Here is a 17,122-nt window from a genome sequence, read left to right as displayed (position 1 = left end):
AAATTAACGGGAATAAACATTGAATGCAACATGCTAGATCTAGCAGCATGATTATTAGTTCAAACAACCTGATTTAATGCAATTTCAGTAGAATTTCAACCCTGCACTGTGCATTCCTCCATCACATAATTCCCAGCATGCTACACACTACAGCAGGGCTATTGAGGCCACACTAGTATTTGAGCCCAAGGACTTCATCCAGTCAGGTAAGTGTTGATGATATTACTGGGGTAAATATATTTGATCTATGGTATTTATGTTTAATAGAGGTGTAATTGCTTTTTACTGTATGACTAGGGATGATGTTCGAAACCGGTTCTCCCGGTTGTTCGATAAGAAAAAGAACCGTTCGATAAGAAAAGAACCGATTCCATGGACTCTAATCCTTTTTTGAGAACCGGTTCAAGTTATCGAGGCCACTATAGTAAAGAAAAAGAGTTGGTTCTTTATATGAATCCCTGGGAACGAATCCCGTCCCACAAGAAATGCCCTGTGGCATCAGTCTAATGACTGAGCTACGTCATTTCCTGTGATGTCACACAAGCAGCAAAAATAATGGACCGGAAAAAATGCCTCAAGGCATGGCTATTCACTTATAGTGATCACAGAGACAGGTTGTTTTTGTGTTACTGTATATATTTGTTTTTCTGAAAAATCCCACTTAATATACTTTGGGTAACAACAGTCAATATTTATTATAATTTTTTTTTTAGGGGCGTAACAGTCCATATTTATTTATTTATTTTATTTTATTTTTTTCTTATAAAATAAATGTGAGCTTTCGTTAAACCAAATATTGTGTTATTTTCCATATACAACAACCTATCTGGATTCGATAAGAGAATTGATAAGGAATCGGTTCGATAAGAGGATTTGATTATGGGCTGGAACTCGTAGACAACTCCAGCAGACTTCCACTCAAGCTAGCTAGCTGTTCCTGTACTTGTTAAATGATTTGGGGGCCAATATCTGTAGCTAGCTAGGTTTATGTACCACCACAGTCTCATGATGAACCGAAAATATTTCTCCGTTAGCCGTGATGCTAATTTTCTCTATGTTAAATCCCATTAATTTATGCTAACAACGTTAGCGATCCGAACTTACCTTTTTTGTGATCTGTAAAGTTCAACTAGCAAATACTAAATCAAAAGGTGTAGTTTCCTCTGCCTTCTGTTCTGCTAGCCATTCTGTTGTCATACAAGAATGTAGCTTATAGTTTGATTTAGCATGCTGATTGACTGTTCATTTATTCATCTGGCCTATTTATATTCACTATTATGTTAGATCCACTATGGACTGGACTCTCACAATATTATGTTAGATCCACTATGGACTGGACTCTCACATTATTATGTTAGATCCACTATGGACTGGACTCTCACACTATTATGTTAGATCCACTATGGACTGGACTCTCACACTATTATGTTAGATCCACTATGGACTGGACTCTCACACTATTATGTTAGATCCACTATGGACTGGACTCTCACTATTATGTTAGATCCACAATGGACTGGACTGTCACACTATTATGTTAGATCCACTATGGACTGGACTGTCACACTATTATGTTAGATCCACTATGGACTGGACTCTCACACTATTATGTTAGATCCACTATGGACTGGACTCTCACTATTATGTTAGATCCACTATGGACTGGACTCTCACTATTATGTTAGATCCACTATGGACTGGACTCTCACAATATTATGTTAGATCCACTATGGACTGGACTCTCACAATATTATGTTCGATCCACTATGGACTGGACTCTCACACTATTATGTTAGATCCACTGTGGACTGGACTCTCACACTATTATGTTCGATCCACTATGGACTGGACTCTCACACAATTATGTTCGATCCACTATGGACTGGACTCTCACAATATTATGTTAGATCCACTATGGACTGGACTCTCACAATATTATGTTAGATCCACTATGGACTGGACTCTCACAATATTATGTTAGATCCACTATGGACTGGACTCTCACATTATTATGTTAGATCCACTATGGACTGGACTCTCACACTATTATGTTAGATCCACTATGGACTGGACTCTCACACTATTATGTTAGATCCACTATGGACTGGACTCTCACACTATTATGTTAGATCCACTATGGACTGGACTCTCACTATTATGTTAGATCCACAATGGACTGGACTGTCACACTATTATGTTAGATCCACTATGGACTGGACTCACACTATTATGTTAGATCCACTATGGACTGGACTCTCACACTATTATGTTAGATCCACTATGGACTGGACTCTCACTATTATGTTAGATCCACTATGGACTGGACTGTCACACTATTATGTTAGATCCACTATGGACTGGACTGTCACTATTATGTTAGATCCACTATGGACTGGACTCTCACAATATTATGTTAGATCCACTATGGACTGGACTCACACTATTATGTTAGATCCACTATGGACTGGATTCACACTATTATGTTAGATCCACTATGGACTGGACTCTCACAATATTATGCTACATCCACTATGGACTGGACTCACACTATTATGCTAGATCCACTATGGACTGGACTCTCACTATTATGTTAGATCCACTATGGACTGGACTCTCACACTATTATGTTAGATCCACTATGGACTGGACTCTCACACTATTATGTTAGATCCGCTACGGACTAGACTTTCACAATATTATGTTAGATCCACTACGGACTGGACTCTCACTATTATGTTAGATCCACTACGGACTGGACTCTCACACTATTATGTTAGATCCACTACGGACTGGACTCTCACTATTATGTTACATCCACTACGGACTGGACTCACACTATTATGTTAGATCCACTACCGACTGGACTCACACTATTATGTTAGATCCACTACCGACTGGACTCTCACACTATTATGTTAGATCCACTACGGACTGGACTCTCACTCTATTATGTTAGATCCACTATGGACTGGACTCTCACACTATTATGTTAGATCCACTATGGACTGGACTCTCACACTATTATGTTAGATCCACTATGGACTGGACTCTCACACTATTATGTTAGATCCGCTACGGACTAGACTTTCACAATATTATGCTAGATCCACTACGGACTGGACTCTCACTATTATGTTAGATCCACTACGGACTGGACTCTCACACTATTATGTTAGATCCACTACGGACTGGACTCTCACTATTATGTTAGATCCACTATGGACTGGACTGTCACACTATTATGTTAGATCCACTATGGACTGGACTGTCACTATTATGTTAGATCCACTATGGACTGGACTCTCACAATATTATGTTAGATCCACTATGGACTGGACTCACACTATTATGTTAGATCCACTATGGACTGGATTCACACTATTATGTTAGATCCACTATGGACTGGACTCTCACAATATTATGCTACATCCACTATGGACTGGACTCACACTATTATGCTAGATCCACTATGGACTGGACTCTCACTATTATGTTAGATCCACTATGGACTGGACTCTCACACTATTATGTTAGATCCACTATGGACTGGACTCTCACACTATTATGTTAGATCCGCTACGGACTAGACTTTCACAATATTATGTTAGATCCACTACGGACTGGACTCTCACTATTATGTTAGATCCACTACGGACTGGACTCTCACACTATTATGTTAGATCCACTACGGACTGGACTCTCACTATTATGTTACATCCACTACGGACTGGACTCTCACTATTATGTTAGATCCACTACGGACTGGACTCTCACACTATTATGTTAGATCCACTACGGACTGGACTCTCACTATTATGTTAGATCCACTACCGACTGGACTCACACTATTATGTTAGATCCACTACCGACTGGACTCTCACACTATTATGTTAGATCCACTACGGACTGGACTCTCACTCTATTATGTTAGATCCACTATGGACTGGACTCTCACACTATTATGTTAGATCCACTATGGACTGGACTCTCACACTATTATGTTAGATCCACTATGGACTGGACTCTCACACTATTATGTTAGATCCGCTACGGACTAGACTTTCACAATATTATGTTAGATCCACTACGGACTGGACTCTCACTATTATGTTAGATCCACTACGGACTGGACTCTCACACTATTATGTTAGATCCACTACGGACTGGACTCTCACTATTATGTTACATCCACTACGGACTGGACTCACACTACTATGTTAGATCCACTATGGACTGGACTCTCACTATTATGTTAGATCCACTATGGACTGGACTCTCACACTATTATGTTAGATCCACTATGGACTGGACTCTCACAATATTATGTTAGATCCACTATGGACTGGACTCTCACAATATTATGTTAGATCCACTATGGACTGGACTCTCACAATATTATGTTAGATCCACTATGGACTGGACTCTCACAATATTATGTTGGATCCACTATGGACTGGACTCTCACTATTATGTTAGATCCACTATGGACTGGACTCTCACAATATTATGTTGGATCCACTATGGACTGGACTCTCACTATTATGTTAGATCCACTATGGACTGGACTCTCACTATTATGTTAGATCCACTATGGACTGGACTCTCACAATATTATGTTAGATCCACTATGGACTGGACTCTCACACTATTATGTTAGATCCGCTACGGACTAGACTTTCACAATATTATGTTAGATCCACTACGGACTGGACTCTCACTATTATGTTAGATCCACTACGGACTGGACTCTCACACTATTATGTTAGATCCACTACGGACTGGACTCTCACTATTATGTTACATCCACTACGGACTGGACTCTCACTATTATGTTAGATCCACTACGGACTGGACTCTCACACTATTATGTTAGATCCACTACGGACTGGACTCTCACTATTATGTTAGATCCACTACCGACTGGACTCACACTATTATGTTAGATCCACTACCGACTGGACTCTCACACTATTATGTTAGATCCACTACGGACTGGACTCTCACTCTATTATGTTAGATCCACTATGGACTGGACTCTCACACTATTATGTTAGATCCACTATGGACTGGACTCTCACACTATTATGTTAGATCCACTATGGACTGGACTCTCACACTATTATGTTAGATCCGCTACGGACTAGACTTTCACAATATTATGTTAGATCCACTACGGACTGGACTCTCACTATTATGTTAGATCCACTACGGACTGGACTCTCACACTATTATGTTAGATCCACTACGGACTGGACTCTCACTATTATGTTACATCCACTACGGACTGGACTCACACTACTATGTTAGATCCACTATGGACTGGACTCTCACTATTATGTTAGATCCACTATGGACTGGACTCTCACACTATTATGTTAGATCCACTATGGACTGGACTCTCACAATATTATGTTAGATCCACTATGGACTGGACTCTCACAATATTATGTTAGATCCACTATGGACTGGACTCTCACAATATTATGTTAGATCCACTATGGACTGGACTCTCACAATATTATGTTGGATCCACTATGGACTGGACTCTCACTATTATGTTAGATCCACTATGGACTGGACTCTCACAATATTATGTTGGATCCACTATGGACTGGACTCTCACTATTATGTTAGATCCACTATGGACTGGACTCTCACTATTATGTTAGATCCACTATGGACTGGACTCTCACAATATTATGTTAGATCCACTATGGACTGGACTCTCACTATTATGTTAGATCCACTATGGACTGGACTCTCACAATATTATGTTAGATCCACTATGGACTGGACTCTCACTATTATGTTAGATCCACTATGGACTGGACTCTCACACTATTATGTTAGATCCACTATGGACTGGACTCTCACACTATTATGTTAGATCCACTATGGACTGGGCTCTCACACTATTATGTTAGATCCACTATGGACTGGACTCTCACTATTATGTTAGATCCACTATGGACTGGACTCTCACACTATTATGTTAGATCCACTATGGACTGGACTTGCACACTACTATGTTAGATCCACTATGGACTGGACTCTCACACTATTATGTTAGATCCACTGTGGACTGGACTCTCACACTATTATGTTAGATCCACTATGGACTGGACTCTCACACTATTATGTTAGATCCACTATGGACTGGACTCTCACACTATTATGTTAGATCCACTATGGACTGAACTCTCACTATTATGTTAGATCCACTATGGACTGGACTCTCACACTGTTATGTTAGATCCACTATGGACTGGACTCTCACACTATTATGTTAGATCCACTATGGACTGGGCTCTCACACTATTATGTTAGATCCACTATGGACTGGACTCTCACTATTATGTTAGATCCACTATGGACTGGACTCTCACACTATTATGTTAGATCCACTATGGACTGGACTTGCACACTACTATGTTAGATCCACTATGGACTGGACTCTCACACTATTATGTTAGATCCACTGTGGACTGGACTCTCACACTATTATGTTAGATCCACTATGGACTGGACTCTCACACTATTATGTTAGATCCACTGTGGACTGGACTCTCACACTATTATGTTAGATCCACTATGGACTGGACTCTCACACTATTATGTTAGATCCACTGTGGACTGGACTCTCACACTATTATGTTAGATCCACTATGGACTGGACTCTCACACTATTATGTTAGATCCACTATGGACTGGACTCTCACACTATTATGTTAGATCCACTATGGACTGGACTCTCACACTATTATGTTAGATCCACTATGGACTGGACTCTCACACTATTATGTTAGATCCACTGTGGACTGGACTCTCACACTATTATGTTAGATCCACTATGGACTGGACTCTCACACTATTATGTTAGATCCACTGTGGACTGGACTCTCACACTATTATGTTAGATCCACTATGGACTGGACTCTCACACTATTATGTTAGATCCACTATGGACGGGACTCTCACAATATTATGCTAGATCCACCGGTCCATTGCACCGGTCGCCCAGGGGGGTCCCCACATCTGCGGTCCCCTCCAAGGTTTCTCGTTATCATCCCAGTGGGTTGAGTTTTTCCTTGCCCTGATGTGGGATCTGAGCCGAGGATGTTGTTGTGGCTTGTGCAGCCCTTTGAGACACTCGTGATTTAGGGCTATATAAGTAAACATTGATCGAAACTTTGATTCAATTTCAAATCACCATCAATACGGAAGCCCAGGTTGGTGACTGTGGGCTCAACGTGCAAAAAATAAATTTTGTCAGTTTGAACATTAAATATCTTGTCTTTGCAGTCCATTCAATTAAATATAAGTTGAAAAGGATTTGCAAATCATTGTATTCTGTTTTTATTTACCATTTCCACAACGTGCCAACTTCACTGGTTTTGGGGTTTTGCACACCCATCGTCCTGCAGCACTAAACAATTTCAAACCTCAGGTGATCGCTCCCAACACCAGAAAGAAGCCCCTCCTACTGACCTGTGATTGGCCGCACCGTGCAGCACTTAAGCAGGTGGCTACTTTCAATATGAAGTGCGTATTTAAAAAGGGGTCGTAGCCTGGGTGAGGTCTGGGCCTGCCAGGTCAAGCCAAATGAGATTTGACTGCGATTGTAACAAAAGAAACGTGCTCAGCTTTCTGCATGTGCACATTCTAATACAGGCCTGGGCAATTATTTTGACTCGGGGGCCACATTTAGAGAAAAAATGTGTCTGGGGGCCGGTGTATCTATTTTTAGGGACACTAATACAAAACCTCACAATAATGTCTGATTGAATGATAAAAACGTTATGACAGACCGCCTTAAAAAACGGAATGGAATTTTACATTTTTCTATGAACGATAAAACACTGAATATTGACAAAATATGAACGTCACACCCCCTTTAGATCGACATTTTACAATCAAGTGAAAGGCAACAAACATGCAACAAAAAGTGAAATATGAACGCGAAGGGTACAAAATAAACCCACCTACAATCTGATATATCTGATACATCACTAAGCTTTAGAACTTTGTTGTGAAAATCTCCTTCCGCGTCTGTGGAAACACTTCCCGCCCACGCTGCTTGGTCCCTCGTCTGAGCTGCTGTGACGTAGATTACCATAGTAACTAATTACATGAACATAGTAACTAATTAGATGACCATAGTAACTAATTAGATGACCATAGTAACTGGTATATCATCCAAAAGTGCAGATTCCAGCCATTGAAATTAGGGATGTCCGATAATGGCTTTTTGCCGATATCTGTCCAACTCTTAATTACCGATACAAACCGATACCGATATATACAGTCGTGGAATTAACACATTATTATGCTTAATTTGGACAACCAGGTATGGTGAAGATAAGGCCCTTTTTTTTTTTTAATTAATAAAATAAAATAAATTAATTAAAACCTTTTTTTTTTAATAAAAAAGAAAGTAAAACAACAAAAACATTTACATAGAAACTAGTAATTCATGAAAATGAGTAAAATCAACTGTTAAAGGTTAGTACTACAGATGTCCGATAATATCGGTCTGCCGATATTATCGGCCAATAAATGCGTTAAAATGTAATATCGGAAATTATCGGTATCGTTTTTTTTTAATTATCAGTATCGTTTTTTTTTGTTTGTTTTTGTTTTTGTTTTATTAAATCCACATAAAAAACACAAGATACACTTACAATTAGTGCACCAACCCAAAAAACCTCCCTCCCCCATTTACACTCATTCACACTCATTTACACAAAAGGGTTGTTTCTTTCTGTTATTAATATTCTGGTTCCTACATTATATATCAATATATATCAATACAGTCTGCAAGGGATACAGTCCGTAAGCACACATGATTGTGCGTGCTGCTGGTCCACTAATAATACTAACCATTAATTACTAGTTTCTATGTAACTGTTTTTATATTGTTTTACTTTCTTTTTTATTCAAGAAAATGTTTTTAATTTATTTATCTTATTTTATTTGACTCATTTTTTTTAAAAGTACCTTATCTTCCCCATACCCGTTTGTCCAAATTAGGCATAATAATGTGTTAATTCCACGACTGTATATATCGGTTGATATCGGTATCGGTTGATATCGGTATCGGTAATTAAAGAGTTGGACAATATCGGCATATCGGATATCGGCAAAAAGCCATTATCGGACATCCCTAGTTAGTACTATTAGTGGACCAGCAGCACGCACAATCATGTGTGCTTACGGACTGTATCCCTTGCAGACCGTATTGATATATATTGATATATAATGTAGGAACCAGAATATTAATAACAGAAAGAAACAACCCTTTTGTGTGAATGAGTGTGAATGAGTATAAATGGGTGAGGGAGGTTTTTTGGGTTAGCGCACTAATTCTAAGTGTATCTTGTGTTTTTTATGTTGATTTAATAAAAAATAAATAAAACCAATACCGATAATAAAAAAACTGATACCGATAATTTCCGATATTAAATTTTAAAGCATTTATCGTCCGATAATATCAGCAGGCTGCTATTATCGGACATCTCTACTTGAAAGACTTAGTATAGTTGAAGACTTACGGTCATTAGAAAACATCACTGCACATCATAATGGCAGCTCCACTTTCCATCTTAAAGGCCAACTGAAATTAAGCGTTTTTATTTAAACGGGGAAGGCAGATCCATTCTATGTGTCATACTTGATCACTTCGCTATATTGCCATATTTTTGCTGAAAGGATTTAGTAGAGAACAACGACGATAAAGTTCGCAACTTTTGGTCTCTGATTTAAAAAAAGCCTTGCCCCTACCGGAAGTAGCGTGACGTAGTCAGTTGTTCGCCTCCTCATATTTTCCTATTGTTTTCAATGCAGCTAGAGCGATTCGGACCGAGAAAGCGACGATTACCCCATTAATTTGAGCGAGGATGAAAGATTCGTGGATGAGGAACATTAGAGTGACGGACTAGAATGCAGTGCAAGACATCTTTTTTCGCTCTGACCGTAACTTAGGTACAAGCTGGCTCATTGGATTCCACACTCTCTCCTTTTTCTATTGTGGATCACAGATTTGTATTTTAAACCACCTCGGATACTATATCCTCTTGAAAATGAGAGTTGAGAACGCGAAAATGGACATTCACAGTGACTTTTATCTCCACAACAATACATCGGTGAAGCACTTTAGCTACGAGCTAACATGATAGCATCATGCTTAACTGCATATAGAAACAAAAGAAATAAACCCCTGACTGGAAGGATAGATAGAAAATCAACAATACTATTAAACCATGGACATGTTTAATGGTTAATGCTTTCCAGGCTGGCGAAGGTTAACAATGCTGTTGCTAACGACGCCATTGAAGCTAACTTAGCAACCGGACCTCACAGAACTATGCTAAAAACATTAGCTATCCACCTACGCCAGCCAGCCCTCATCTGCTCATCAACACCCGTGCTCACCTGCGTTCCAGCGATCGACGGTGCGACGAAGGACTTCACCCGATCACAGATGCGGTTGGCGGCCCGGAGATGGAGGAAGTTAAGGTGAGTTCGGCGGCTAGCGCGTCTGTGATAGCATCGTGCTTAACTGCATATAGAAACAAAATAAATAAACCCCTGACTGGAAGGATAGACAGAAGATCAACAATACTATTAAACCATGGACATGTAAATACACGGTTAATGCTTTCCAGCCTGGCGAAGGTTAACAATGCTGTTGCTAACAACGCCATTGAAGCTAACTTAGTAACGGGACCTCACAGAGCTATGATAAAAACATTAGCGCTCCACCTACGCCAGCCTTCATCTGCTCATCAACACCCGTGCTCACCTGCGTTCCACCGATCGACGGAAGGATTAAGGACTTCACCACGATCATCCGTGCGGTCGGTGGCTAGCGTCGGCTAGCGCGTCTGCTATCCGAGTCAAAGTCTTCCTGGTTGTGTTGCTGTAGTCCGCCGCTAATACACCGATCCCACCTATAACTTTCTTCTTTGCAGTCTCCATTGTTCATTAAAGAAATTGCAAAAGATTCACCAACACAGATGTCCAGAATACAGTGGAATTATGAGATGAAAACAGAGCTATTTTGTATTGTATTCAATGGGGTACCGATACTTCTGTTTCACTGGCTACGTCACGCGCATACGTCATCATCCAAAGATGTTTTCAACCGGAAGTTTAGCGGGAAATTTAAAATTGCACTTTATAAGTTAACCCGGCCGTATTGGCATGTGTTGCAATGTTAAGATTTCATCATTGATATATAAACTATCAGACTGCGTGGTCGGTAGTAGTGGCTTTCAGTAGGCCTTTAAACATCTAAAAAAAAATATTTGGGAATGTCCGGCGGGCCAGATTGAAAAGCTTAACAGGCCGCATGTGGCCCCCGGGCTTTAATTTGCCCAGGCCTGCTTTAATACGTCTGAATTCTTACCGGCCTACGTACTTTTCTGGTTTTCAACGTACCGTCTATTTTAGTAGGAACGCAACGCAACGCGACTCTAATGGCACGAGGTCCCTGCAGTGTTGCATTCTTGACTTTCCGCGAGGTGATTTATGGCGCGGCTGCAGGCTGAGACGTACGAGAGCGTCCACCAAAGAACATTTCTGGAGAGACTCTCGTAACCTTTTTTTTTTTTTTTTTTTTTTTTTAAGTTTTTCACGCGAGGAATTCCAAGGGCGTGATGTCCTCAGAATGGTGTTGATGTTCCGGCTGGAGGCTACACAAGTCATGTGTTTTATAAGCCTCCTTCAAAACACCTGCCACACTGCAAAAGGTCGGTGTTCAAAAACAAAAACAAAAAAAATACAAAAATGAGAGGTATTTTATTTGAACTAAGCACTATTATCTGCCAATAGAACAAGAACATTTGGCTTGTCAAGACTTTCCAAAACAAGTAAAATTAGCTAACTTCAATTAACCCAAAAATACCTTAAAATAAGTATATTCTCACTAATAACAAGTGCACTTTTCTTGGTAGAAAAAAAAAAAAGACACCTTTTTGCTCAATATGTTGAAAAATATTCTTAAATGAAGTAAATGCTACACTGCAAAAAGTCAGTGTTCAAAAACAAGAAGAAAAAAAAAATGAGGGGTATTTTACTTGAATTAAGCAAAATTATCTGCCAATAGAACAAGAAAATGTGGCTTGTCAAGACTTTCCAAAACAAGTAAAATTAGCTAACTTCAATGAACCCAAAAATACCTTAAAATAAGTATATTCTCACTAATAACAAGTGCACTTTTCTTGGTAGGAAAAAAAAAATACCTTTTTGCTCAATATGTTAAAAAATATTCTTAAATGAAGTAAATGCTAGTGCCATTATCTTGACATAATGATATGCGCTCGGCATCATGATTTCTTGAAACCAGCAAACTTATACTAAAAACTAATTTATTGTTCTTAATGGAAAGGCAACAAGGCAACCGCTTGTTACTCTCGGGGTCTCCTAGCCGCTCAGGCAAATCATATGGTCTAAAAATGCATTTTTCCATGGATAACATGACATCATCGCACCAAGTGCGTGCTCTTTCAGTCAATTAGTGCGCATATATACAGCCCGGCCAACATTTTTTAAATTGTAATTTTGAAGAATTTACCTGAATGTGCATGAACTATTTCTGTTCAAAATTGTTAGAAATGTCACATGTTAAATGTTTAAATATTAACTGTCAGTTTACTGTACTGTGCCAACTGTACTACTATATGAGTACGTATTTTCTATTGTTTCATTCAAAATAAAACAGCAAAGTCCATTTGGCTGTCATCTGTTTTAATTATGAGACACAATTGTGTCAAAGTCATGATTTTTTTTTCTTTCATGCTTTTAATAAGAAATGATTACTTTAAAAAAGTAGTTTTATACTTGTGAGTGTTGATGACACAGCTTTGCAACAGTTGATATTCTAGTTTCAAGCATGTTTTACTCAATATAGGTCATCAAATCTCAGCAACAAGCTGTAATATCTTACTGAGATCATTTAGGACCAAAACCCTTAAAACAAGTAAAACATAAAATCTGCTTAGTGAGAAGAATTATCTTATCAGACAGAAAATAAGCAAATATCACCCTTATTTGAGATATTTCATCTTACTTAGATTTCAGTTTTTGCAGTGCAGCTTTCTGGACCTTCTTTATTTGCACCTGGCGGCTTGTTTATCGTTGTGTTGCCGTCTCAAAGCCTCCTTGATAGCCCCCCGCTTACCCCCCCTAAAAACACACAACCATCTGCTCCTCGTTTTCCGCCCTGAGGCTTCAGGAGCCCAAAATGCCGCTTTTTATCCGTAGATTCCATTATCGGGGGAATACCACCGCTGTGATAATATCATCTAAGTGTCTTAGCGGCGTTTAAACCAATGGTGAACTTTCTTAATTCCCCCTTAAAAGATTGGAGCCCCCCCCCGCCCCACCCCCCCCCACCTCCCCTCCTCGCCCATCTCGCCCTCCTTAAGATGGCAACTTCTCTGGCAGCAGAAGGTGAACGTAAAGCCCAAAGCATCCTTTAGCAGTCGCAGCCCTCAGGCAGATTATCATGTCAGGGGTAATCCGACTCGGGAACCACGGAGGAGGAGCAACAGTTGGAGTGGAGGGGTAAGAGAGGGGTGGGGTGTCAGGCGGACAAGCTCTCCCTCTTTCGCTCGCCCTCGCCTCATCTTCTCTGAGAGGAGCCGCGAGAACATCTTGACAGCGACGGCCGCTTTCCCGACCCTCAAACTTTCCCCCGATGGATCCGCTGGCTGCAGGCAGGAATGTTGACTCTGAGCCTCCCCGGGAGGAGGAAGGAGCCCGTGTGGTCAACGACGAGAAGGTGTGAGGACCCCAATCAAGCCAGGATGCGCGTCTTCTCGGGAACGGTGACGGTCGCCATGGTCTTGCCTCGCCGGGGTCAGCAGAAGACAAACGCCACACAGCTAAAGCAGGATTAGCCGTCCCGAACGGTAAGGACGACACGTCGTCTTTTGTTGCTCTAAGCCGCCGGCTTATGGCCGAGGCGTTACTGAAGGTGTGCCGCCTCGCCACGCAGCGCACGGCGGATTAGTCGCGGCAAGCGGCGCCTCCCTGGAGATACATGTCAGTGCTCGGCCTGTCACGGAATGTGTGCGGACCGAACGCTGCACTTTTCCTCACTCTCTGGTGCGCACATCCTACCGCTTTTCAGCTCCTGAAGCGCAAATCACGGCAAAACGTCGGCTTGTCACACCTACGGAGAAAGTTTGCTTAGCTCTTTATCGCGAAACCAATTTTTGGTAATGCAAGTGGACCCAGACCTACATCTTGTACCTGGAGCCTTTCAACCAAATACTGTGTGGTTACTCTGATATGATCAATGAAATCTATGCCAAACTACGTACATCATTGGTTGTGTTGTTTTTAAATACAACTCCTGGAGTTTATTTTGTGTAATACAATCAATGAATTGTAAAAACGCTTACAGACATATGTAAAATATATGGTAAGAATAGATGTCAAATAAAATAAATACCAAATTAAGACATCTCGTCATCGTAGCACCATTTTTGGTCATGCGAGTGCACCTGCAGCCATTTAACCAAATGAGAAAAAGTGAAAAAAATATGTACAGTATCTTCTAATGTTTTCTAATAAATGAAATAAATGCCAAAATAAGTACATAAATAGTAAATATGTTAGATAAATATATAATTCTGGAGTTGTTTTTGTGAAATACAATCAGTGAATTGTAAAAACACTTACACACATTTGTGAAATATATGATAGGAATAAATATAAATAAAAATATATATCAAATTAAGACATTTTGCTTAGCTCGTCATCGTAGAACCATTTTTGATAATGCAAGTGGACCTGCAGCTATTTAACCAAGTGAGACTTCTAATGTTTTCTAATAAATGAAATAAATGCCAAAATAAGTACATAAATAGTAAATATTTTAGATAAATATTTTAAAAAATATATAATTCTGGAGTTGTTTTTATGAAATACAATCAATGAATTGTAAAAAACATTTACATATATTTGTGAAATATATGATAGGATATGATAGGAATAGATATCAAATAAAATAAATATCAATTTAAGACATTTTGCTTAGCTCGTCATCGTAGAACCATTTTGGTAATGCGAGTGCACCTGCAGCAATTTAACCAAGTGAGAAAAAGTGAAGAAAATATGTATCTTCTAATACTGTCGAATAAATGAAATAAATGCCAAAATAAGTACATTAATAGTAAATATTTTAGATAAATATACAGTATAATTCTGGAGTTGTTTTTGTGAAATACAAATCAGTGAATTGTAAAAACACTGACACACACTTGTGAAATATATGATAGGATACGATAGGAATAAATATAAAATAAAATAAATACCAAATTAAGAAATTGTGCTTAGCTCGTCATCGTAGAACCATTTTTGGTGATGCGAGTGCACCTGCAGCCATTTAACCAAATGAGAAAAAGTGAAGAAAATATGTATCTTCTAATACTGTCGAATAAATGAAATAAATGCCAAAATAAGTACATAAATAATAAATATTTTAGATAAATATTTAAAAATATATATAATTCTGAAGGTGTTTTTGTGAAATACAATCAATGAATTGTAAAAACACTTACACACATTTGTGAAATATAGGATAGGAATAAATATTAAATAAAATATATATCAAATTAAGACATTTTCCTTAGCTCGTCATTGTAGAACCATTTTTGGTAATGCAAGTGCACCTGCAGCCTTTTAACCAAATGAGAATAAGTGAAGAAAATATGTATCTTCTAATACTGTCGAATAAATGAAATAAATGCCAAAATAAGTACATAAATAGTAAATATTGTAGGTAAAAATTTTAAAATATATATAATTCTGGAGTTGTTTTTGTGACACACAATTAATTGTAAAATAATAATAATGATAAAAAAAATTAAAAATCCAGTGTTTTTTTAGTGCTAAATGTTTTCAAGAACTTATATAATAAAATATAATAAATAATAATAAAGGTAAAAAAATATATATAATAAATATTTAAAATTTGTGATCAAATAAGTATAAAATACAAATATTTCTATTAAGAAAGTTTACTCTGCTCTTCATCGCAGAATCATTTTTGGTAAGGCAAGACTTACTTCCTGTACATGTAGCCATTTAACCAACTGAGGAAAATATGTATCTTTTACTCTAGTGGCATCAATGAAATAAGTACATGCACAATAAATATAAATATATTGAAATAAAATTACAAGTATGGAATTTACTTTGGGAAATACAATTAAAAAAGTTGCATAAATATATAAATATTTCAAATAGATAAATAACAAAAATAAAGATGTTAATTTCCAGTGTCTGCTTCTTTTTTTTTTTACTCTATATGTATTCAGGATTATCACTATAATACACTTAATATATGTAAGAAAAAGGTCAATAATATACACGTATGTAAAATATATGATACAGTTAAATAGAATAAAAGGAGTCAGCTCACTCCACAAAAAAGACCTGAATCAAAAATGAACAATAAACAAAAAGAATAATAAAGTTTAATTATTTGAAAAAATATTTTTAATGGATGCTGTTGCTCATCCTGACTAATTGGACCCTCGCAGTAAATTGCACTGTAGGCCAATTTGAGGAGTTTTAAAAACCCGCCAAAATGTGACCCAGCCAATAACACCTGAAGAGTTGGAATCATTGCTGTGACCTGTGATCACTGGCCTCTCCTCACACGCTGCAAAGTTTGTTTAAAACCAACCAACACTGACAAAATGTCATCATATTTTCGATGCTTGCGCTTGCCTGTGCTTGCACACGTTTGTAAAGCGCTGTGCAGCATGCCAGGCGGATGTTGCAGTGGCGACACGTCCAACTTTTTGAGAGGCAGTCGCTTTTAAAGTGCTAAAAAAAAAAAAAAAAAGGAGAAGAGGAGGGGATATGAGCAGGGGCGGCCACCTCTTGTGTGCAGCACAGGAGAAGCAGCAGTCATCAGACATGCTTGGAGAAATGTAACTTCCAATGTTTGCACAGCCTCAGCTCTTTGGCGGCTTTGCTCAAGTGCTTACACAGCCACATCAAAGTTATTTGTATGTATGTATGTATGTATGTATGTATGTATGTATGTATTTATGTGTTTATGTATGCATGTATGTATGTGTGTATGTATGTATGTATGCATGCA

General features: G+C 38.6%; 1 protein-coding gene and 1 long non-coding RNA gene across 2 annotated transcripts in view; one reads left to right on the top strand and one right to left on the bottom strand.

Moving 5' to 3' along the window:
• Positions 1-17,122, bottom strand: part of LOC133631557 (uncharacterized) — a 50,907-nt gene that overhangs the window by 23,991 nt on the left and 9,794 nt on the right. The window lies entirely within an intron of this gene.
• LOC133631556 (neurturin-like) overlaps positions 13,581-17,122 on the top strand; it is a 57,975-nt gene continuing 54,433 nt past the window's right edge. Inside the window, exon 1 of the mRNA XM_062023874.1 lies at positions 13,581-13,913. The gene's annotated coding sequence lies outside the window, so the exon portion shown is untranslated. The remainder of the gene's footprint in view (positions 13,914-17,122) is intronic.

This window comes from Entelurus aequoreus, linkage group LG16 (genome assembly GCF_033978785.1).
Source record: "Entelurus aequoreus isolate RoL-2023_Sb linkage group LG16, RoL_Eaeq_v1.1, whole genome shotgun sequence".
Taxonomy (NCBI): Eukaryota; Metazoa; Chordata; class Actinopteri; order Syngnathiformes; family Syngnathidae; genus Entelurus; species Entelurus aequoreus.
Note: the sequence above shows the minus strand (reverse complement) of the source record. Positions and strands in the feature narration are given on the sequence as shown.